General features: G+C 36.8%; 1 protein-coding gene across 1 annotated transcript in view; it reads left to right on the top strand.

The window, feature by feature from the left end:
• The window catches only part of GRK3 (G protein-coupled receptor kinase 3), a 2,112,642-nt gene that overhangs the window by 1,365,153 nt on the left and 722,169 nt on the right, over positions 1-25,320 (top strand). The window lies entirely within an intron of this gene.

Below are 25,320 nucleotides of genomic sequence, written 5' to 3'. Positions count from 1 at the left end.
TCTCTGGTGTAATATTGTTCCTTTTTCTGCAGAAGTCTGTCTTAATCCATGATGACATGATTGCAACCTGTTTTTACTTCTGTAATGTATTATTAAGTTTTCCGATACTTTTCTGTATGTTATAGATATAAAGAATTAATGGAAACTGCATTTCTTTTCAGTGCTGATAGGACTGTTAGAAAACAAAGGACAGAAGATAAAATTGCAATATATTTTCACTTCATCATATTCCCTAAGTATTTGTATGGTCTACTGACTTTGCATTTATTATTTGTTTTTGTATTGTATTATCATTAAATGCCGATTCAAGACATCACTGAAAAGGTGATTTCCCAGCTCAGTGCTTTCAATTAACAATGTACTAAAATAAATAAAACAAATCAATTTGCATTCCAACAGATGAAAAAATATTTTTTTTTCTATACATAAAGCATTTGTTAAAGTTAATAATAATTTTCTGTGCAACAGATGACTTTTGTTGGAGTCTTTACTAGTGCCCTTTGCTGATTTATGTCATGCCTTACCGAACAAGCTATTTTTACTAGGCTGGTTTCTATTCTGCCTTATCCTACTACTGTGAACAGTGGGATGGTTGGGGGTCTGTAATAGGGCATCTGTGGAAGTAATATCTCCCCCGTATCCTAGTTCTCTAAGCTGATGATGCTATCATCCTAATGACCCTTTCTGGAATCCATACTTCTCAAAACTCATTGCAGATCAGTGATCTCTATGATATGGACAGGGACAGCCAGGTAAGTTGGTTAAACCTGTTGACATAGTTCAGGGCCAAGGGTGTGCTTGTGCCTTAGATGTGCACCAGTATTCACACTTACAGTATGTGATCACCTTCCCACCCCCTTGGGGTATTTAGCAAACATGGATATGGACCATAGGGTTAATACACAACCCTGACTGCGAGTCCCCACACTGACCTACCGTCTCTGTATAATGTGTATTTCTTTGATATCCCCATGTATAGGGGATGTATAAATGGTCTGAGCTGGAGATGTTGTCTGTGTACTTCCTGTGTCCAACACAGACATTGTACTCCTTGACCATTCCAGCAGTTCACCACCATCATCAGATTCTCTAATATCAGGTATTGGAAATACCATAGTGATGTTGCTGGACAGATAATCATCTGTTAACACAGCCAAATACAAACCCAATACCCAAAACCTCTGCCTTAATTCCACTTCAGATCTAATGCTAAGGTGTTTATCAATGATACTGAATGATGTAAGAGCTGAAGGACTACTGCTACTTTGTCAATCCATTGCATTTTGGATTGGATTTCTCAATTTAAGGTGTGGATACTTCCATTATTTATATTTTATTATGTTTGCTCATATTACATTTCAGTTTATTTTATTTTAAATGTTGTTTTACCTAAACATTTTTTCTTGGGTTTTAGACATTCTTGACTATGGTCAGCTAGAAAAAATTGTTTTCTATTTTCTGATTGAAAAGGAATTAAATCTAGCTAATTGGGTAAGATATCTTATTTATGGGAGTTAGATGCATTCTTAGTCAGCTACAAGTGCTGTAAGACTAGTAATGATGTGTGACTGCATTGGACTTTTCCACTCACCTTCCCAGTTCCTGTTGTGCTTTTAAACCTGGTGGCTTTTGAGTTGTCTGATACTAGTCTAAGTTTGATTTTAGAAGATCTCTCAGTCTCATCTCATCTGTTTATTCCACTGGGAGCTGAAAAATCAACTTAGGAATGCCCTCCCCTTAGTCTCATAAAGAAAGGGTTAGCCTATGTTTCACATCATCCCACTCAGTTATTGCACACTGCAATATTCAGAATATTAATCCCTTTTTTTTTTTCCATCTTACATTTAAAATTTGTAACATTGGGGACTCGACTTTAAATCACTAAATAGCCTAGGAACTGCATCTCAGGAATCAGCTTGGAATTAATGCTTCTGTTTTACTCCTGGTGAGAGATGGAGCAGAGGGATATTATTTCATAGTCTTCATGTAGATAGAAGTCATTGAAAAGCCTGAAGATTGTTTCTTAGGAAGCAGCTTGGGATTAATACTACTGTTGTGCTCCTGGTGAGTGAAGGAGAAGAGCAGCATTGATTCCTGATCGCCACTGACAGGAGAGAGTGTATGGGACTTTATTGGGTCATTGTTTAGAACGTCTTCTGGACCTTTGTGAAACTTGCAGGGTATCTGCCAAGAGAAGAATATAGCAAGTGTACTGAACACAGCAACATCTGGGTTACCACTGCTTCAAAGGAAGCAGCTTCTGAATATTGCCATACATTTGCTACTTGTGAAAGTAGGAGCAGAGTATCATTGATTCCCGTCTTTGGTGCAGCTGTTTGGACCAGCACTTTCTCAACTATTGGACACCTTTCAGCCCATACTACTAAACTGCTGGACTCATGGATATGCTCTTTCCAACTGTATCTTCATTCACTTTGGCTGAAATAGGCATCCTGAGACATTGTAGCAATTGTGTAATACTTACTGACGATGACCTACTACTTAAGCAAATGACACAGTGTGGGAGAGATGTAGTTTTATAATGTTATTGAAGGTAAAGTTGTCACACAACGCTAACATGTACACTGTCAGTAACCACACAACACTACACTAAACCAACCACACAGAGCTAGGACCAAATACAAAGACCTACATATTCTGTGGCTCTTAAAAGTAACCTACCTAAATCGCAAAAGCTGCCTCAGTGTAACACAAGAAACAAGTACCCTCAGCAACCTGACAGACACACAACACATGCAGCACCCACCATGAAACATACATCTAAGAGTAACACTGACTAAATTAAAAAAACTATAAGGCAAACCTGCACACATTCCAATATCCTAGTCATAAGTGGCTCCATAGTGAGATACACTGATGCACCAGTCATTGACTGTTCAAGGAGAGGGCCATAGTCAGTTGCCTATCAGGTACCAGGAATCACCACATCATGCATGCACTCAAGACCTTGCACCACTATTACATATGACATTGTCATAGTATATGTGAGTATAAATGACATTAAACATACCTCCCTGCACTGTATAAAGAGAGACATGATGGCACTCTTGGAATATATATATATATATATATATATATATATATATATATATATATATATATATATATACACATACATACATACACACACACACACACACACACACATATATATATATATATATATATATATATATATATATATATATATATGAAGCAGGTATAAACCTAAGCTTGAGCAGCATTCTGCCATCACCAAGAAAGATGCCATAGTAAAAACAAAAAATTATTGACTTCAACAATTGGCTTGGCTTCTGGTGTTACTCTAAGGGAGTATGACATATATCATCAGTGTAGAAAGAGATGGTAGACAGTCCTAACTGCTTGTTAATAATGGTCTGTATCTTTACCCCTAATACTTTCCTAAAACTGGGTAAATCCTTGTGTACCCCATGATGTCTTTCTTTAGGCAAAGTTAGTCTTTTAAAGCTTCCAGTATAGCAAAACATAGTATGGATAAATGCTAGGAGTATTAACAAAAAACTCCACTCCCTGCAACCACACCTTACCCTGGAAGACATCCATACACTTTGTCCTAGATCACTTGGAGCTCTCCATCAGTGCAAGGTTTCAGTGCATACCACACATTCAAGCCCAACACATTAGATGAAGGTGGCAATGTCTTCATGTTCTTACAAAAAAATTCACCACCAATCTTGTTAGTCAGGATAATGACCTAGATCTCCTCCACATCCAACATAGTATTAATAAACCCCCAATTATATTATAACTAATTATAGGACACCCTCTATGGCCCCTGAGCCCATACCTCCCACCTAATCAGTATGAAAGCCCAATGTATTTGACAAAAAACATTTTCCTCAGAGATTGCACATATCCTCGAATATCTTGGAGAGTTCTACATCTTCAAACATGTATCCCCAGAAATTTCTTGATTTCATCAGTTCAAACTCCCTGGGTAAGTTATTCTGCACCCCATGCAGGGGTGAATAAAATCCTGAACTTGGTCCTTACCAACATGAGGCATCTTTGCTTGCCACCAGTTATAATTTACTCCTTGGTGAAATCAGATGACAAATAAGTCACATTCTCCTTAAGACATAGCCAGATGCATCTTTCATTACATCGGTATTCGCAGCTTATTCCAAGGCTACTCTAGTAAACCTGAGAGGTGCATAGTGTAGATTATTAAATAGTTTGACCCAGAATACATACCAATCTACCAATGGACAAATTTAGGTCAAACCTCACCCCACTACCTCCCATACCTGAATCTACACACCTCTCAAATCTCCCAAGAACAAGTCCTCAAGGTGGTATCCAAGGCCAAGAAAACTACTTTTATGCAGCCAAATAACATACTGGGCCATCTACAGGTCACCCTGAAACATGACTTGTCAGACCCCCTCTTGAGGTTATTCATTATCGGCCTCCAAAAAGGCTTCATACCAAATGAATAGAGAAGAGCAACAGTCATCTCCTTATGTAAAGAAAGGGTGTTAACTGACCTCAGTAATTACAGAGACATAAGCCTGAACAGCCTCATCCATAAGGATGTATTGAAGTACTGAATATAAGCTATTGTTTTAAGAACAATCCAGACATTTTATATTTTATATTTTTTCTGTCTTCATTTTCAAAGCAGGAGCTTTGAACTCACAGTCATTCAACCCGTGGAATGGTAGTAGCATCCAACCCCAGGTTTTAAGTTTGGTGTAATAGAACGGGTTCCTTATACTTAAGTCCGTTCTTCCAGCAAGCCCCTCTGTGGCCTTTTTGAACTTGCTCTACTGTACCAGACTTAAAACCTGAAAAATTCACACATTCCACCAAATTTTTATATAGGGCATTTTTGGTATTCACTTTATTGATGTCATAAACCTGCACATAAATTGTTTTCTTAAACAACCTTTCAGTTTACCTGATGTGAAATAAATAGATAACCGTTACACTTGGTTAACTAAACGTCACATTTAGTGTTGAAATTACCTGACTATAAATCAGTCTTGGTTTGTTAAAATTATCTAAAGTTAGAAAATTGTCCAGTAAAATGTAACCACATTGAGTAGAATTCCCACATTTTCACGTTCACCCATTCTTTTTGTTATAGTTCAATGAGCCTCTTGTTCCAGAAAGTTTCTTGAAAATTATTGCCCATTTGTGTACAAAATTGGGTTTTGCTCCCACCAATTTAAAAACACCTTCATTAGCTTTAAACATGCTCAGTTGTTTTTTATAATATTTTTAATAATGTTGGAATTTGAATTGTATTCAACTATAAAGAGCATATCCTGATGTTTCGTATCCACTCTTCACTGTTGTATTTTGGGAATCCAATAACCTTATACCAAAAAAGTATTTGTAATGGTTATCCCATTTGTTGATGATATTATTACTAATATTTGTAACCATATTGTTGGGGCAGTCTACTGAAATAAACACATTTTCAAGTTTCTTCCTTTCTTGATAAAAAAATGTATTTACTAGAAATCATCCGGGCTAGATTAATAAACTGACCCTTAACCAACTCTGTCTTAAGGGATAGTGCCAACTTTTAAGATGAAGGTTAGTCTGTAATTAAAGGTGGGGTTTCTATAAATATTTGATACAAAACTCTATCAGAAATAAAAAGGGAGTGCCCAAAAATGTCACCCTATCTTGATTTAATGTGTGCGTACATTCAAGGAATTCAGTAGTGTTGTTCATATAATGAACAAATTCAGTGTCATTTGCCTCAGTACCATCTTATAATATAAAAATATCATCTTCTTCTTCTTCTGGCTTTTGCCAGTTAGGGGTCGCCACAGCAGATCACCTGTCCGCTCATGATTGGCAGTAGAGTTTTTACAATGTCGAGTTGCCAGCCCGGTGCCCAACCTTCCACGGAAGGCACACACACGCACACACTCACGCCTAAGGCCGATTTAGAGTGTCCAATCCACCTACAGCATGTCTTTGGGATGTGGGAGGAAACCGGAGCACCCGGAGGAAACCCATGCAACCACAGGGAGGACATGCAGACTCTGCACAGTAGGCACCCCAGCCAAGGATCGAACTGGCGAACCTCTTGCTGTGAGGCAACAACTGTGGCCACCCAATATTTTCTCCAAGTGTTCTAGTTTCCTCCCACATTCGAAAAACTTATATAGAGCCTTAACAGATCGTACTCAGACTTGTTATACATTTGCTTGTCCTCTGGTAGCATGAACACCTGCTCAAGATATCTTACTCTCTGTTGTAGATAAATATAACATGCTGGAGGGAGAGGTGTGCATTTCTTAGAATATGACATCTTTGTAATGGTCTTCTACTCCACATAAAATGAAGCACTTCTGTTATTCTGTTCAAGTATAATTTGGACAAATGGATGGGAAAATACAAACTCCTCTCCCATTTATCACCCGTGTCACTATTGTATAGAGGAAACAAATAAATGTCCTAACATATACTTGTGCTGCTCACCTCTGGGTTATTCTTACGCAAAATATAAGGGCTAAAATCTCCCATTGGAATGTAAGATACACACAGATAAATAGCTTAGTAAGTACCTATATACCTTACCCTGTGCAGGTGCCCATGGAGGTTGCATCCATAATGTACCTATAGCACCTGAAGCATATGGTGTCAGCCAGATGGGGTCTGTGTCACATCGTTGAGTGCTATAAATGTCAAGCACCTCTTCATCGAACCCTATGTGTCAAAACTACATCCGTCGAACGAGAGTTTCCTATAGTAAGTAAAAAGTTGAACAACCTACCGACCGCAACAAAAACAGCATTTTAAAAATCCACCCCATTGGGGGTCTGCACCCCCCTAACTAAATATGCCAACTCCGAGATCACAGTACACTAGGGAAAAGGGCAAACTCCCGATAATGGCGTATTGGTCACGAAAATGCTGCACATACCTTTTGCAAATAGAAAGTCTGCTTTCCACAGTGATGGTTATCCTCAAAAAGTGAAGTTTGTAGTGAGTCAGCTGTATAAAATGTTCTATAGGTTGATAAGGCTTTCGTCAACTGCCGGGTTTATATTGTGCTGATTTCAACCTCTGTGCATAAAGATTATGCAAATGAGGATTCAGCTCCTGAATGTCATAAAATTGCATATTCTACACATCTCACCTGTGAGCAGTGTCTCACAAACAGTTCTGCATGATGACTTGTACAAGTCGGAGTACCTAATAGGCACTTTACACATTGCACATGCATGGGCATAGGAATATTTCTAGAGGATTCTGTGCATTTCCCAGTTTCATCATGTAAGGCATGGGTTCCCAAAGAGCATTATCATTGACAGACAAAATACAGTACAACTGAACTCTGGTTGCCATATTTCAAACCTCCAACACTGTATTGCACAAGATCAAAAATAGTATGGACCATCTCGATTCCTGCCTCTGGCCACGCTACTGTGTTGGTGTACAGCAGCAACACCAACCCCCCTTTTTCCTGTTTTCTACATGGGGTTGGGATGTCGTGTCAACTGTCACCATCTCTCTTTATTCATTGCCACTCTCCTACCTTCTTTGACACTCATGCCTGTCACAGGTCTTCTCGCACACAATCCATCCACCTCATTGCTGGGCATCTTCATTTCCTTTTGCCTTCTTCCTGTCTGCAACAAATGTTCTTCACCAGATTATCTTCTGCTTTTCTGCACATGTGCACTAACCACCATAGTTTGTTCTGTTTGCCTTTTTCTGCAATTGGAGCTACTTTGTCTTATTTTCTTATGTCCTCATTTCTTCATCTCTCCTAAAGTGTGCATCCTACCTCCCATCTCAGACACATCATCTACATACACAAAACATTGATCAATAAATTAGAACAACTAGGTACTGATATACTCTTGATAAGATGGATAGATGCATGGCTTACAAATAGGACATAACAAGTATCATACAGCAATTGGACAGGTAAAATTCAGGGTTAAAGTCAGGGTGTCCCATGGGGCTCTGTCCTAGACCTATACTTGTTTAGGTTGTACCTTTCAGATCTTTTTCATCTGAGGTGTTCTACAGTCTGGATGCAGATGACTTGAAATTGGGTAAACTGATTACAGAAAGGGCATCTCTGTCTCCAAAGAACTTGACTAAATTGACCATATGGGCACAGGAAAAAAATATTTGTATAAATACATCAAAACTAAACATATGAGATTTGAGAAACATAAATTGAAAGTAGAATACTTAATACAGCACACAGTGATTGAAGCTGATGATTCATCTGAGGACCTGAAGTATATGGGTACATCCGTCTTTGAATTTTTACAATCATATCAACTAATTAGTTAACAATACTTATAGAACTATAGGTTGTATGGAAAAAAAGATTTATAAAGTCTAGGAAATAAGAAATGACGAAGTCATTGTTAGTTATATTAGACAAAAAACTGAATATGGGATAACTATATGGAAACCGGGTTCCATACACTAGATCAAATTTTCACTAATTTGAAATAGTGCATGGAATGCTCACTGCAGCGAAAGTGCACTTAATCGAAAGTGCACTTACAAGAAGTTCAGTATAACGAACGGGTGTTGTACTGAACTTCCTTGCAGTACTCACAGACCTTAGGGTTAGGGTTATCCCCTTACCATGACCTGTGCCCTAACCCTAAGGTCTGTGATGACTGCAGCACAGTGAAGGACATAGCAATGTCCTCCACTGTGGTGCAATAGTCACGAACCTTAGGGTTAGGGCATGGGTTAGGGTAAGGGGATAGCTTTACTAACTATCCCCTTACCCTAACGCGTGCCCTAACCCTAAGGTTTGTGACTATCGCACCATAGTGGAGGACATAGCTTGTTTTTTATGTCCTCCACTGTGCTGCGGTGTTTTTGGTGAAGTGCACTTATGCAAAAGTTCACTTTAGTTAAAGTGAATTTTTGCAGAAGTGAGGCTTCCTATTGCAAATTCGAAGTAGTGAACTTTCGTTCTTGTAATAGAAATCCATGGAAACTTTATAAGAAGCAAAGCATGAGTAAACTGGAAAGATTGCATGAGAAATATACCAATGGCATCTATGGATGTAAAAATTTAAGTTATTATAAAAGACTAAAATATCTGAACTTGTAGAGTGCTACATACAGATATTTAAGAGGCGATCTTATTCTGGTATATAGGGCATTTAACGACTATCTCTGGCAAAGTTTGGGGTATCAGAAAGTAGAAGAGAATCATCAGGCAACCTACATAGAACATTCTATAGGAATAAGAAGTGTACTACTTCTCAGAACATTCTGTAGGAATAAGAAGTGTACTACTTCTCAGGACATTCTGTAGGAATAAGAAGTGTACTACTTCTCAGAACATTCTGTAGGAATAAGAAGTTTACTACTTCTCAGAACATTCTGTAGGAATAAGAAGTGTACTACTTCTCAGAACGTTCTGTAGGAATAAGAAGTGTACTACTTCTCAGAACATTCTGTAGGAATAAGAAGTGTACAACTTCTCAGAACATTCTGTAGGAATAAGAAGTGTACTACTTCTCAGAACATTCTGTAGGAATAAGAAGTGTACTACTTCTCAGAACATTCTGTAGGAATAAGAAGTGTACTACTTCTCAGAATATTCTATAGAAATAAGAAGTGTACTACTTCTCAGAACATTCTGTAGGAATAAGAAGTGTACTACTTCTCAGAACATTCTGTAGGAATAAGAAGTGTACTACTTTTCAGAACATTCTATAGAAATAAGAAGTGTACTACTTCTCAGAACATTCTGTAGGAATAAGAAGTGTACTACTTCTCAGAACATTCTGTAGGAATAAGAAGTGTACTACTTCTCAGAGCATTCTGTAGGAATAAGAAGTGTACTACTTCTCAGAGCATTCTGTAGGAATAAGAAGTGTACTACTTCTCAGAACATTCTGCAGGAATAAGAAGTGTACTACTTCTCAGAACATTCTATAGAAATAAGACGTGTACTACTTCTCAGAACATTCTGTAGGAATAAGAAGTGTACTACTTCTCAGAACATTCTATAGGAATAAGAAGTGTACTACTTCTCAGAACATTCTATAGGAATAAGAAATGTACTACTTCTCGGACCATTCTGTAGGAATAAGAAGTGTACTACTTCTCGGAACATTCTGTAGGAATAAGAAGTGTACTACTTCTCAGAACATTCTATAGGAATAAGAAGTGTACTAACTCTCAGAACATTCTGTAGGAATAAGAAGTGTACTACTTCTCAGAACATTCTGTAGGAATAAGAAGTGTACTACTTCTCAGAACATTCTGTAGGAATAAGAAGTGTACTACTTCTCAGAACATTCTGTAGGAATAAGAAGTGTATTACTTCTCAGAACATTCTATAGGAATAAGAAGTGTACTACTTCTCAGAACATTCTGTAGGAATAAGAAGTGTACTACTTCTCAGAACATTCTGTAGGAATAAGAAGTGTACTACTTCTCAGAACATTCTGTAGGAATAAGAAGTGTACTACTTCTCAGAACATTCTGTAGGAATAAGAAGTGTACTACTTCTCAGAACATTCTGTAGGGATAAGAAGTGTACTACTTCTCAGAACATTCTGTAGGAATAAGAAGTGTACTACTTCTCAGAACATTCTGTAGGAATAAGAAGTGTACTACTTCTCAGAACATTCTGTAGGAATAAGAAGTGTACTACTTCTCAGAACATTCTGTAGGAATAAGAAGTGTACTACTTCTCAGAACATTCTGTAGGAATAAGAAGTGTACTGCTTCTCAGGACATTCTGTAGGAATAAGAAGTGTACTGCTTCTCAGAACATTCTGTAGGAATAAGAAGTGTACTACTTCTCAGAACATTCTGTAGGAATAAGAAGTGTACTACTTCTCAGAACATTCTGTAGGAATAAGAAGTGTGCTACTTCTCAGAACATTCTATAGAAATAAGAAGTGTACTACTTCTCAGAACATTCTAAAGGAATAAGAAGTGTACTACTTCTCAGAACATTGTCTAGGAATAAGAAGTGTACTACTTCTCAGAACATTGTGTAGGAATAAGAAGTGTACTACTTCTCAGAACATTCTGTAGGAATAAGAAGTGTACTACTTCTCAGAACATTCTGTAGGAATAAGAAGTGTACTACTTCACAGAACATTCTGTAGGAATAAGAAATGTACTACTTCTCAGAACATTCTATAGGAATAAGAAGTGTACTACTTCTCAGAACATTCTGTAGGAATAAGAAGTGTACAACTTCTCAGAACATTCTGTAGGAATAAGAAGTGTACTACTTCTCAGAACATTCTGTAGGAATAAGAAGTGTACTACTTCTCAGAACATTTTATAGGAATAAGAAGTGTACTACTTCTCAGAACATTCTATAGAAATAAGAAGTGTACTACTTCTCAGAACATTCTATAGAAATAAGAAGTGTACTACTTCTCAGAACATTCTGTAAGAATAAGAAGTGTACTACTTCTCAGAACATTCTGTAGGAATAAGAAGTGTACTACTTCTCAGAACATTCTATAGAAATAAGAGGTGTAGTACTTCTCAGAACATTCTGTAGGAATAAGAAGTGTACTACTTCTCAGAACATTCTGTAGGAATAAGAAGTGTACTACTTCTCAGAACATTCTATAGGAATAAGAAGTGTACTACTTCTCAGAACATTCTATAGGAATAAGAAGTGTACTACTTCTCAGAACATTCTATAGGAATAAGAAGTGTACTACTTCTCAGAACATTCTGTAGGAATAAGAAGTGTACTACTTCTCTGGGAGAGTAGCTGATGCATGGAATAGACTACCAAACTACATTAAAACAAGCACTAGTTTAGATATTTTAAACAGTTTTTATTTCATTTTAATAATAGGGAACAGAGTAAAATAAAACAAAAAACTACTTACGTATGTCCACAGCTGTGTAATACATCAGTGTAATGCAAATTAACAACAGTTAATATTTTGCAAGCAAATATTAGACACTTATTATGGGAACAAGGTTTTTTTTTGTTATCAGTAGGCTAGAAGGGCATTATTGCCCATGCCTGAAATATTTATATATATGTATGTATCACCTGTATCTTCCTCAGCTGCTCTGGCTTCACTGCCCAGGTTACTGTACCACACAGCAGTACTAGTCGCACCACTGATTTGTATACATTACCTTTCAGTTTCTTTGGCATCCCTCTGTCATACACTATTCCTGATAATCTTTGCATTTGACTGCAGCCCCTCTGATTTTGTCTTTGACCTCCTCAGTCACACTTCTGTTTTCCTGAACCACCCTTTGCAGGTACTTGAAGCTGTTAACATGAGTTGTTGTGCATTATGTGCCAGTTATCACACTGGGATATGGGTGTGGCCTTATGATGTCAGAAGTTATTCTCTTGTAAGAGATCTGGTGAAAAGCCATGACTTCATTAATTTCTGGCTGAAGCAGGTCACCCCAATGGTGCTCTCAGATGATGAAAATCTTTCTCCACTTCTTGTGTACAGAGTCTAACAGGACCATTTGCTGAGAATCTCTTAGGAGGGCCACCATATAAGGTGGATGCCTGACACTTTCTCATGATGTAGGGGTTAATGAGGCCACCAGCATACCTCAGGCTGGAGAGCAGTCCAGAAAAAAGTGCCAGCCAGACCTTGTGTACTGATAGAAAGATGATGTCACAGTAAGAGCTCCAGAAATATACTGTACTTACACATCTGTCTTTTTTGGTCCCATAACTATGGTGGCCATTGGGGAAAATCACCAGTAGTACCCGGGAGGTTGCTCTACCTTTCCAGGTACAGGCGTGTTGTTTGAAGTACAAGACCAATTCTAATTCTACTGCTAAATTTTATAATAAAATAATTTTTGTTACAATTTAAGTTTGTAGGAATGAACTGCATTAATTATTTTGGATTTAGGTGCTATCTAAATAGCTGTAGTCAGTTTTTTCTTTATGTGATAGAGAACTGTAGATTTGTTTGTAGCTGTTTATTGGATGTTGCTAAACATAGTATAATTGAATCACTCATGTATTGGATTATGGTTGCTGGAAGTGAGGCTATATGCTGATTGTATGTAAAGGATGTTAAACAGTTAGGTACCTAGTGGAATCCCTCCTTTTATAGGTTTAGAAGTTGATAAAGCATCAATTCAGTTTTTGCATTATGTTCCTTGGTTGTGGTAGTTAGTGAACTGTGTTGGAGTTATCTTTAAGGCTGCAAGGATACTTTAAGGCTTCATCAGCCTGTCATAAACAATGTGGTACCCTAGAATGTGAACTGTGTATCATAATGCTACTTGTAGCCATGATATCTTTTTTTTTTGGCGGGGGAGTTCCACTGACTATCTGTCCCCCTCATTGTTATTCAACCCATTCATTCCTTTCATCACATGATATCTGACTGAGAGGGGTCATCATATAAGCAAACAATGGGGTAGGCCAAGGTTTTTCTAGTATTCTGTCTGGACCTAACTTTGACTGCAGCCAGAGGGATGCTGTGGATACGGTGTTCATTGGGCTGTCCATGGAGAACATCGCCCTCACTTTTGCAAGGAATGTTCCCTTTAAGCATCTCCACCCCTCCTCCCCAAGGCATGAGTCACACTACCTTTCATACTCCCAAGAATATGCAAAACACATAATTACTCTGCAGAGACAAGCAGCCATGGCTCCTTAACTCCCACTTCTCTGTCTGGCTTCTCCAGTGCAAGGGCCACTAACGGATCCCTACCACTTGGGTTGTAGTCAGGACTTCATTCCTCTGTGTAATGAAGCTGGAGCACTGAGTGTAGTTGACAGTTGATCAAAGATGAAGATGACCTCAATGCACCTGAGTGGTATGTGAAATGTGTATTTTCAAAATATGCCGCCTACAAGGAGAAAGAACAAGAAATTAAAAAGAACTAGAAGAAAACAAGAAGAGGGGCTGTAAGAATATATGCATACTGTGTAGAAGGGCAGATCTTTATGAGAAGATGAAAATCATTTCTAGTGGTCTCATGCTGGAAATTGATTTTTTCCCATGTATCCATTTGCCACTTGACTTTGTTTGTTTGTGTCTTTCGGCTTTTCCCGGTTAGGGGTCGCCACAGCTGAAACTCCGGTCCGCTAATGATTGGCAGTTGATTTTTATGTACCAGCTTGCCAGGCCTGACGCACAACCTTCAATGAAGGTATGCCCATTTATGCGTGTCTCCACGCAGAAGACGCTCTAGCTGAGAATCGAACTGGACAGCGTCTTACTGTGAGGCGACAACACTACCGCAGCACCACCACCGCAGGTCCATTTGCCACTTGACTAATCTGTGTGAATGAAAATTTAATCTTAAAGATGCCTCTGTTAGGTTACAGTTGCTCAAGGACACGGTTTTGTGGTTTTCTCTTTTTGATTAACATGTTTCTGAATTATCTAATTGTAGATTAAAATGCAAAGTTAACTATTAAAATCTACACATGAGAGATATACCACTGATTACCTCAGAAAAACTATTCCCCCCCCCAATAATGAACTTTATTGAAGCTGTAGTTTCTAACTTATTTGTATGCATGGAGACTTTGAGTACTTATTATTACTTTTTAATTTGTTTAGGAATAGATGAGTGCCCTACTGTGCACTGGTATATTCATTTATGCTCCACGTTTCAGGGTAGAGCTGAGATGGTATTCCTACTGACTAGGAGATATATGACTGGGCTTCCCCTACTCTATTTTTGATAAGTGTCAAAAGATCTTTTACATCTATCTGAGCTACCTCCATATTCAGGAGTGTAGCCTCCCTTCATGTTTAACTGCAGTCTCAATATTCGAAAAATGAATCCAAGTACCTAGGATTGGAACTGCATTCACAGATTTCTGATCTTCAAGTGCTAAAGATAATTGCACTACCTGTTAAACAATGGTGATAATAAGAGGAATTTTTATATATTATGACAATTCCAGCAGCAAATAAGTGAAGTTGTAACGATAATTTATCCATTTCAAAGATAATTGTATGTGCTGGAGGGCTGCAGGGGTATGATAAGAAATAATAATAGCAACCGTTTACTTTACCAGCAGAGATGCATTTTTTTCTTCTTTGTGAAATAATGTATTTAACTTTTCTGAACAGGAATACGAACACATGCACAAATTTACAATATAAACATAAAATCTATTAAAGTAATCAATTTGATAAGCAGTTTGCAAAATACAACTGTATAAACAAAATGAATGATTTGTTTCTGGTACTGTGTTTCAACCGAATAAAGTAGATTTAAGCAATAACCCATGCCTGGGTGTGGGTAATGCTGGATTTACCCACAGTTGGTGTGGTCTGATCATGAAGCCAGAGTGGCCAAACAAAGACAACCGTGGGTAAATTCAGCATTACCCACACCCAGAAATGGGTTATTGTTATTATACAATGATATTATTTAAGAAAAAAATACTTAATTTTCTTAAATAATGGCATTGTATAATGCTTCCTTGCTGCCCTTCCGCAGCTATCCAGTATTCTGCGGCAGTTCTGATGTACTGCGCATGCGTATGCTTACACAGTACATTAGAGCTGTGGGTGGAAGCAATGGAGAAAGCAAGATCTCCATTGCTTTTTAGAAAGTGTCTCGCTATGTTAAAGGAGTTTAACATAGCGAGACAGCTTTTAAAAAAGCAACGGAGAAAGTTCAGTTGCTTTTTTTTAAAAGTTGTCTTGCCATGTTAAACTCCTTTAACATAGCGGGACACTTTCTAAAAAGCAACGGAGATCTTGCTTTCTCCGTTGCTTTAGAAAGTGTCTCACTATGTTAAAGGAGTTTAACATAGCGAGACAGCTTTAAAAAAACAACGGAGATCTTTCCTTTCTCCATTGCTTTTTTAAAGCTGTCTCGCTATGTTAAACTCCTTTAACATAGTGAGACACTTTCTAAAAAGCAACGGAGATCTTGCTTTCTCTGTTGCTGTAAGAAAAAAAAAGACTTATACTAATGGAAAAAGTCCAGGCGACCGGACCTTTTTCCATTAGTATTTTTACAACGTGCACGCTGACCAATCACCGTGCACGTTTTGGAATATTAATGGGGGGTCATTGTATAATACATAATTAACAGCATATTGAAATACTTGTCAGGAGTTAAATGTATTAAACAGAAACATGTTATATGTTTTTGCATTATACACATCTAAAGCTTTTGCTAGGACTTGATGTTGTCTTTCGGCTTTTCCAAGTTAGGGGTCACCACAGCGGAACTCCGGTCCACCAATGAATGGCAGTAGATTTTTACGGTGCCGAGTTGCCAGCTTGATGCCCAACCTTCAACGAAGGCACGCCCATTTACGCATGTCTTTCGGAAAACCACTTGACTAGCGGGATACTAAAAATTTTTTTCCTATATCTTTTCAAAATTATAATTACAGTACATTATTTTATCACAGACACTAATTCTAGTATCGGTGCATTCTGAAGACACCTTTATGTTTCTTCCTGTTTAAGGACCTCAGCTCATTCAATAAGGTAGATTATGTTGCATGCCCTTCAAAAGGAATATCATTTCTTGGCACCTTTTTTCTTGTGAATATTGATGGCTTTTTCAGCAGAAGTGCATATCCACTAGCTCACTAGCTATGAATACCAAGGGAGCCACTGCAGATATGATTGTCTATCATATTAACTAGGACATCAAACAAGCATTTTATGTTCTGCAAGCACATCTCAACAGTGCCGTTTTCAGCTTTAGCAGGATATGTTTAGGATATCACATTCATGTAAGAGGTTGTCTCAGTTTATGCCCCTTCTCCCAAGGATAATATTTTCCCAGAAGATGCTTGCTACTCTTGTACCTAGTATCTGTCTGAAACAATGGTGTACAGAGTTATTGTAAATAACAAGCACTGGACGTGCTGAAGAAACAGATGAGTTATTACACTGAACAAAATGAAAAAAATGTCCATATGAATGTTATAAGTTCGTTTAACCTATTTCTAGCAGAGAATGTGACAGTTAAATAATATTCTAATGACAGTACATCTGTCTAGGTCAGGAGGTTCATAGGTTCATAGGTTCATAGGTAGGTACTAGGTTGTTGGCCCTAGGGCCCATACAAGCCCAGCCAAAAAGGTACCCTGGCTTTTGCCACCCAAGAAAATTATTTTCCTGGTTCTCCATTATATGCTGTATATAACCTCTAAAAGTATTGTATTTATTTTATTTATTATTTTATTTTTTAACATTTGTTTACTGGGAAAGTCCGATGAGACAGAGCCCATTTTTAGCAGAAGCCCAGGGAGAAACTGTCCATACGCATGCTTATCCATTTGAAGAGTCCTTCCTTCTACAGGAGTTCCTGTCAAAAACTGAAGGATGGTATGTGTAATGCCTGTCCACAAAAGAAGAATTAATGGTTATAATATGCTTAAGTCACTCTGTCTCGAGTGACAGGTCATTTGATCAAATATGACAAAGAAATATGCCAAGAATCGTCACCTCGGTGATGTTTCGAGTGAGCTGTCACACAAAGTGGGGTATTCACCTCTTGTATCTGTCTATTTAATATAACGTCCTCCAGGATTATACACCTTTCTTGATCAAACAATCCACTGTTAGAGACAGACTTGCTTAAAGGTGCAAATATCAAAATAACATTAAGGGAATAAATCTTTCAAATTAGAAATTTTTCATCCAGTTTTCTTCTAAAGTAATTTACAAAAATGTTGTAACATACTATTGGTAAGCCTAAAAACTGTTTACAAAATCCACTTCAGTCAGTGTTATTGTACAGGTTTATGCAATTTCTTTGAAAAAAAACAGAGAACTTAGCAGATCAGACAATAACATATGACATTGATGCATTTTATTTAGTGAAATATGTACACTCTAATAATCCACTTAGGTGTTGTAAAAATAGTAGTTGCATACGCAGTCAGCTGAAAAGTATGTTAGTGAATCTGTTAATGAGCAGTCATCTTAAAAAACTGTAGCAGCCCTGTAGTTGTTGATAAAAATATCTCTTTACCATTAGGATAATCTGCACCATGTAAAACAGAATGACAATGTTTGGTTAGGATCCTTGTCATTATATTCTGTAGGCTGTAGCAGTCATGGTGAATGATGTTTTTGAATTACATATTTGATATATGTGCAGTCAAGAAAATTAAGGTAGTGTATGATACAGAGACTGCTACAGATGCCCTTTGGTGCCTTCTGCTGTGAATGGCTGAATCACAGCTCCTCTTTAATGCATTTTTTCTTCTCTGTAGCTTTGAAACAGTTCCTTCTAGTAGACTGTTTCGAGCAATAAGTCCACCAATGAAGAAGTGTTTCTGCAGGAAGTAAAGCACCCCCCCCCCCAGCTAATTCTCAGTGTTTGAGAATTCACTCCTTCACACAAACCTATTACCTTTCTTAATCTGAGAATGCAGCCTGGATAAAGAGGAAGACAGTTTTTCTTCATGAATGAAGTTTAGGCTTTTTGTGTGTGTGCGACCATGCAACCTTGGAGACAAGTCAATAAAAAGTGTTGTGTGGTAAAACACATTACTACAACAAGTAATAGTCAATGAGGAATGACAACTTTCACAATCAAGGAGCTATACTCAGGCAAATTAAAACCAAGCAAGTGAACCTCAAGCAACTAAGGGGGCAACAACTTTGAAGAAATATTTGATGTATGACGTCCTGTGTTTCCACTGTGTCATAACAAATTGCATGCTATTGCTAACCCCATTTCATAGGGCAGTTAATTGCACTATGGCCTGTTAAGCCAATGGGAGCGCATCCATCAGATTAATGAATAAATTAAATGCCCTATCCATCCGTATAAGAGATTCTTGAAAGCTTTATCAACAGTAGTGTATGTGTTGTACATTTTTTCTTACACTTATTGATTCTAAGTGTGTGCTCTTCATCCATAGAGAATTATTTAGTTTGTAAGTTCAGCATCCATTAATATATTTAATTCCTCATCTCATTGTAAACTCTCTGCATATCAGTTTTAGAACTTTCATGGTCTTAGATTTTATAATCTCTGCCTGTTCTGTAAAGGTGTGGAATATCCAAAAAGCAAGATGCCATATTCATCAGATACTTTGAAGACTGTGCCTCTCAACAAAGTGTACACCGAATATAGAAATGTGTCAGTGTCCTTTGAATAGTTATTAAAGTTCCAGTTTTAATGTCATCTGCATACTTTTTGTGTCAGTAGGAGTTAGATATTAAAAATAATGAAAATACTATAAATAACATTGGCCCCAAGACTATGCCTTCCAGCATCTATTTTATTACAGCTGGATTGTTAGTTAGCAATTCTAATTCTCTGGTGTCTGTTTCAGAGCAGGTTTACAACCCTTTAGATCACATGAGGATTTATTTGAAGCTGTTTCAAGGAGTCCATAATATCATGATGTGGAATACAGTCAAAAGCTTTTGACATGTCAAGATAAACCACCATATTGCCAATACTGGAGTACATGACTTTAATAAAAGGATTGTATAAATCTACTACATTTATAAAAGAAAACATGTTTGTTAGCAAACTCATGCTGAAACATAAAATTTAAGGATACTGTCAGACTATCTTATTATATGATAGCAGACAGCCACCGTTGGTGACATTTACCAATCAAATTGTCAGATTGATAGGTTATTAAATTTGTTTTGACACCCCCTTCTGAAAACGCACTACACTGGCTAGTTTCCTGCATTTAGAAGTGTCACCAGTGTATAATAATAATAAATTAGACAACTAAGTGAGGCTTACAGTAACTAGCTTTGAGATCTCACTACAAAAACAATCTGGGATATTATCTGGGTTTGGGCCGCTCTCATTTTTTTGTCCTGGAAATTGATTCCTTCATCACATCGACACAGAATTTTGGAACGAAAAAGGAACATTAAATTCTGTCTTGTGTTATTCAAGATGTTTGATGACACTAATACAATATAAAGTAAATATATTAGCTAATTCAATACCCTCGTGCATTACCCCGCCTGCATGATTTATTGGTCCAAGTAGAAAAAAAAAACATTTTTATCAAATGGCTGAATATGTTTACATCCAAATTGTCCTTAGTTTGTTTCAATTTTTTCTCTTTAATTACTGACACTGTGTGTAGTCTATCATAGCAGCTGTGGTATTGCATTTTGTAGAATTTTAATTTGTTTTCTTTCTTTTCCTTTTCAGTAAATTTTACTGATAAAGTTGCCACCATGGGGGGGGGGGGGGGGGTTGTATCAATATTAATTACAACCACCTTCTTGCAACTATTAACATGTTGTTATGTTTTTTGAAATGGTTCCCACATTTGGCATTTATTGCTTGTGCAACTCTCTAGTAAATTTACCTTTTCTATAAGTTCTTGACTATACAAACATTGAGCTCTTCTAACAAATTTTGACACATTCAGATGCTGGTTTCGTAAACAATACTGAAAAGAGAAAGGTCACATTATCTAACTCCCTTAAAGGGTTCAGTCAAACAATATTCAGTATTTTCTTAAAAATATTAGTTATTAATAAATGTAATATATTTTTCTGCCTGATTGGAAAATCTATCATCTGCGTATATTTCATTAGTAAGAATAATTTACAAACTTCTTTGTCTTCTTCTAATGTTTTTGACTGGCTGCCATTATTGCATTTTATAAACAGGAAATTAAAATCCCCTAATATAATGACAGTAGCAATATTCACGCTCATCTCCACGCTCTAAATGCACTCCAGTAGATCTAGAGTTAGGATACCTTATAGTGTTCTAGGCTGCAGTTATATATAATTTCCAAATAATGCTTCCATATGAGCTTTGCCGAGATTTGAACAGCTCGTATCTGCTTGCTCTTAGACTTTAGATACCTTTCTAAAGCTCTATGGAATGACAATTGTATAATGTCTGACTCCCTTATCCTTTTCAATGTTCGTGTTCTTAAAGTCATTTGTAAAAACCAAACATTTTTAGTATGGTCTATCCTCTCTATAGCAAAGAAAACTGTTACTAAAAATTGGAAATTTCAGTCTACTTGTTTATTCATCTTGTGAAATATATTTGTAAAAACTAGATTGCCACTATAAAAGCAAGGAATAATAACATAACTCATTGAATTGCATGGAGAAAATTGCCTAATCTTCTAGAGAAATATTAAGTGTTTTCTTATGTACATTGCTTTTTTAATTGTTATGGACATTGTATGTAGTTTATTTATTTTCTTGTTACTATACTGTTAAGTTATTGTGTTAAAAATGAATAAAAAACATTTTGAAAAAAAAGAAAAAGATCTGATTAATATTTCTTTATATTTTTGCTGAACATTGAAGCACTTCGAGATTTTTATTTGACTCTGTATTTGGCACATGCAGCATGTGATGGAAGTAATACAATTTCTGTTTGAAGGAAGTATCTTGGCTTGTCTCAGAGTGCTGCTTGGCTTGAATCCATTTGCTTTAGTTTATGAAAAGAAAAATGTTACTAAATTGATTCTTCATGTGCTGTGTGATGTACATATGCTTTTCATGTTCACAATGACTGAAATATGTATCACTTAATATGTTATACATCCCATATTTAAGCTCTGTGCGTTTAGTACTGGAAGACACTTTCTTAAAAGTGCTTTTTATTCTAGATATATGAGAAGCGTGCAGACACATTCCTAGGATTCAGTGACTGAAGAAACAGCATCACTGTACATTCTCATAACCTTCAATCTGAAAATAGTAAGTTCATGGTAATGATACTTCACCTGTGTACACAGAAAAATGTCTGTGTTCAATGTGGAAGTACAGCCTTGCTTATAGTTAGATTTAGACACAGGGGATCCTTACTTGTAGGGACAACAAGGGCAAGAGGATATCTTAATTATTTTTAATTTTGTTCAGCAAACTGAATCAACATCGAAGTGCACTGGAACATCTTCTGCATTAACTGAGCAATAAGTGGGTAGCGCTGAATGACTAGCCATGGACCTAACTACCAACATCTTCTATAAGAAAAGTCTGTTTTCGCTGAGAATGAAGAAGTGCACAAGCAGAAGGATAGAAACAAATTATTTATGGTGATGACCTGCCAAGTATGAGATGATACGTGATTTTAATACTCATGTTGATACCTTCAATATGTTAATGAGATACAACCATGGTACCTTCTGATGGGTAATGCAAAATCCCAATGCATAAACTAACTTCCTTAAACTCAAGTTTACAGAGTGGAGTTCATATTACAATTAAATGTGTTTATTTTATTTAAACATTTTTTATAACTGTATTTTATTTTGATAACTGATTAGGTGGACTAATTCTGCACATATATATTTCAGAAGTGATCTGGTACAAACAGAATGTAAAGTATCATATTTTGAACTGAATTAAAGAAGAGACATGAAAATACAGCACTGGCACTGCATTCAGTGCCCGATCTAAAGTCACATGTAACACCTGTAATAAAGACTATATACAATGCAGCACTGGCACTGCATTCAGTGCCCGATCTAAAGTCACATGTAACACCTGTAATAAAGACTATATACAATGCAGCACTGGCACTGCATTCAGTGCCCGATCTAAAGTCACATGTAACACCTGTAATAAAGACTATATACAATGCAGCACTGGCACTGCATTCAGTGCCCGATCTAAAGTCACATGTAACACCTGTAATAAAGACTATATACAATGCAGCACTGGCACTGCATTCAGTGCCCAATCTAAAGTCACATGTAACACCTGTAATAAAGACTATATACAATGCAGCACTGGCACTGCATTCAGTGCCCAATCTAAAGTCACATGTAACACCTGTAATAAAGACTATATACAGTGGGGTATCGTACAGATGATCGAAATTCCAAAAGGCCGACTTTCATATGGCCGAGACCATATGATCGATTTTTGGAAGTCTGACCTTTCTGAATGGAGATCTCCATACAGCGCAGAATGGGAAGATTTTCCTTTTCCGCACTGTAGTGCGATCTTGGCATTGGTATATTTAAATAGCAGGGGGTGTGCAGGGCGCAGCCCCCGCTAACAATGTGTTCATAATTTTTTGTGTTGTGTTGCTGGTTTTTAACAGGTGTTTGAACTTCCAAAAGTCGATCATATGGTCTCGGCCATATAAAAGTTGGCCTTTTGGAATTTTGATCATCTATAGGAGACCCATGCAGTGTACAGATATTATAAAATAGGTTAGATGTTGAGCTGAGCTCAGCTAGGCAAGCTGATAAGGGAGTTTGTATATTTGTGAATGACTTTACATTTACGTTTAATTATCCTAGACATTTTTGTTCTTGCATGGTCTTGAAGGCCTAGGTTTATCAAACACATCGGGTGCTGTGTAAAATAAGTCATATCTACTCTCCCTATAACCACTCTAGGCTTAGAATAGCTGGGTGGACATTTTCAGTAGTTTTCATCATTTCTTGTCATTGTAAGTTGACAATGTAGTGTAAAATCACCCTGCTGTTGTACAGTGTATTCAGTATCTCATTGCATCATCCATATAGCAATGAGAGAAGAGCTTTACTTTGGTCTATTATGTTCTCTGTCTCCTCATAAATGTTTATTTAAATTGTAGGAGTTAAGATCTTCAGAATGTTGTAGAAACCTAGAAGCAAAGGGGATGTTTACCTTGCAAGCACAGTGCTGACCTCCTCATAGGAATTACTCCTACCCATGAAGCCTAAATATTATAAAAGTTGCATTAATTAGCATGTTACGGGCTCTTTCATATGCTTGATGGATGGTACTATAATGGCTCATAGGAGTGGCTTTTCTTGCTTCTCTGTATTTAGAAACTTGTTCTTTACATACCTTACTGTCTTACTAACCATCCTCCATTTTGTATGTCTTAGACTTTGCTCGGTATAATTCATAATCACTATTTTTGTTTTTACAAAAGTTGCTTTATGGTGTATTATTAAAACATCATTAGTCAAAACCATATTTTTTCTTTGCCAGAGATTAAGGTCGGTGGGTTTATGTTATTATAAGAAATTTACAGTGGCATTTCTCCTTAGAATGCACAGTGTGGAAAGTTGAAAAAGTAATATTGGCCATTTAAGTAAGCATGGCTGAATACTAAGTTACATAATTCCTTTGGAACTGACAGGATCTACCTGCAGTACATAGGTAGAACAGCCCATATTGAGAGAAATATAACTCACACAGTTCAGTATACTTTAGAATATATTTTTACTCCTTGAACCTTCCCTTCTACTTTTTCCTTCCTTCAGCTGTATACCTTTGCCTTTTTTTAGGTGCTTGAAAAGCTATAATTGTAATGAGTGAATCACCCTCACACCATATAATGTTATAAGCAAAGCTCCTTTAAGAACTGACTTCAGTGCTATTTTCATATTTGCAGTTCCATACAGAAACGTGTGAAGAACAACATGGCCACCAACTGCTATGATTTAGCATAATTTTTAATCAAATAAACTTTATTTAGAAGTTAGCTGATCACAGATTATCATGACATATTAATGCATATAGCCTTTATTGTTCTCAACCCTCACTGATATCCAACTCTCCAAAAAAACACTGCACAAAAAAAAAATGTTATGAAAATATATTCATTAAGCAGCAGCTGAAACTGTATACATTTCTCCACTCTTTAATATCTATCTCTCTATAATATGCAACAAATTTTGTAAATATTCAATTTGGGAGAAGTCACACATCAATAAAGTCTCATCAGCAGTTACATATGTTCTTTTTCTAGTCAGAAGGCAAACAAATGCCTGATCCAGTCTATATTCAGAAGAACCACTGAGATCTAAATACACAGCTGTCCATCTGTCCATATACCCAATATGAGAATATTAAAAATCTGTATAACAGAGTTAAGTATATATATGCTCCAAGGATGAAGCCATACAAAAATTACAATTTAGTAAATGCCAATCCACTGTTCCCAACTTTTAAATAGCTGCAACATCGTCGATATCAAAAATGTTGCTATTCTGTAATCAGTCTCCATAACGAAATCCCATAAAATTTCTTAAACATTCTTGAAAGACTGCACAGATTTCTTTCTAAAATAACTGATATTTTTCCTTAGGATTAGGGGCATCCTTCATCAGGAAAAAATCAGAACATTTGTTAAAGACTGTAAACCACTCTGAAATACAGCAGGTATTTTACCCACTGGACTAGGGGAATCCCCCCAAAAGCATACCACACTCCATGTCTCAATGGAGTGAGTTATTCCTGAGTGGGAACACCTTCAAAGACCAATCACACCTATATAACAGTTTCTAAGGGAAAAATATCTATTCTTTGACACAACATGACAGAGTTCAGAAGCCTAATCTAATGCAAAAAATGAAAACAAAAAATAAACAAATGCATTACAAATTGTACAGTCACTCAGCATAAAACCAAAAAATAGATGTCTGTTGAATTTAACTGACTC

Source organism: Protopterus annectens, chromosome 4.part0 (genome assembly GCF_019279795.1).
Source record: "Protopterus annectens isolate FY-2018-M chromosome 4.part0, PAN1.0, whole genome shotgun sequence".
Classification (NCBI taxonomy): domain Eukaryota; kingdom Metazoa; phylum Chordata; order Ceratodontiformes; family Protopteridae; genus Protopterus; species Protopterus annectens.
Note: the sequence above shows the minus strand (reverse complement) of the source record. Positions and strands in the feature narration are given on the sequence as shown.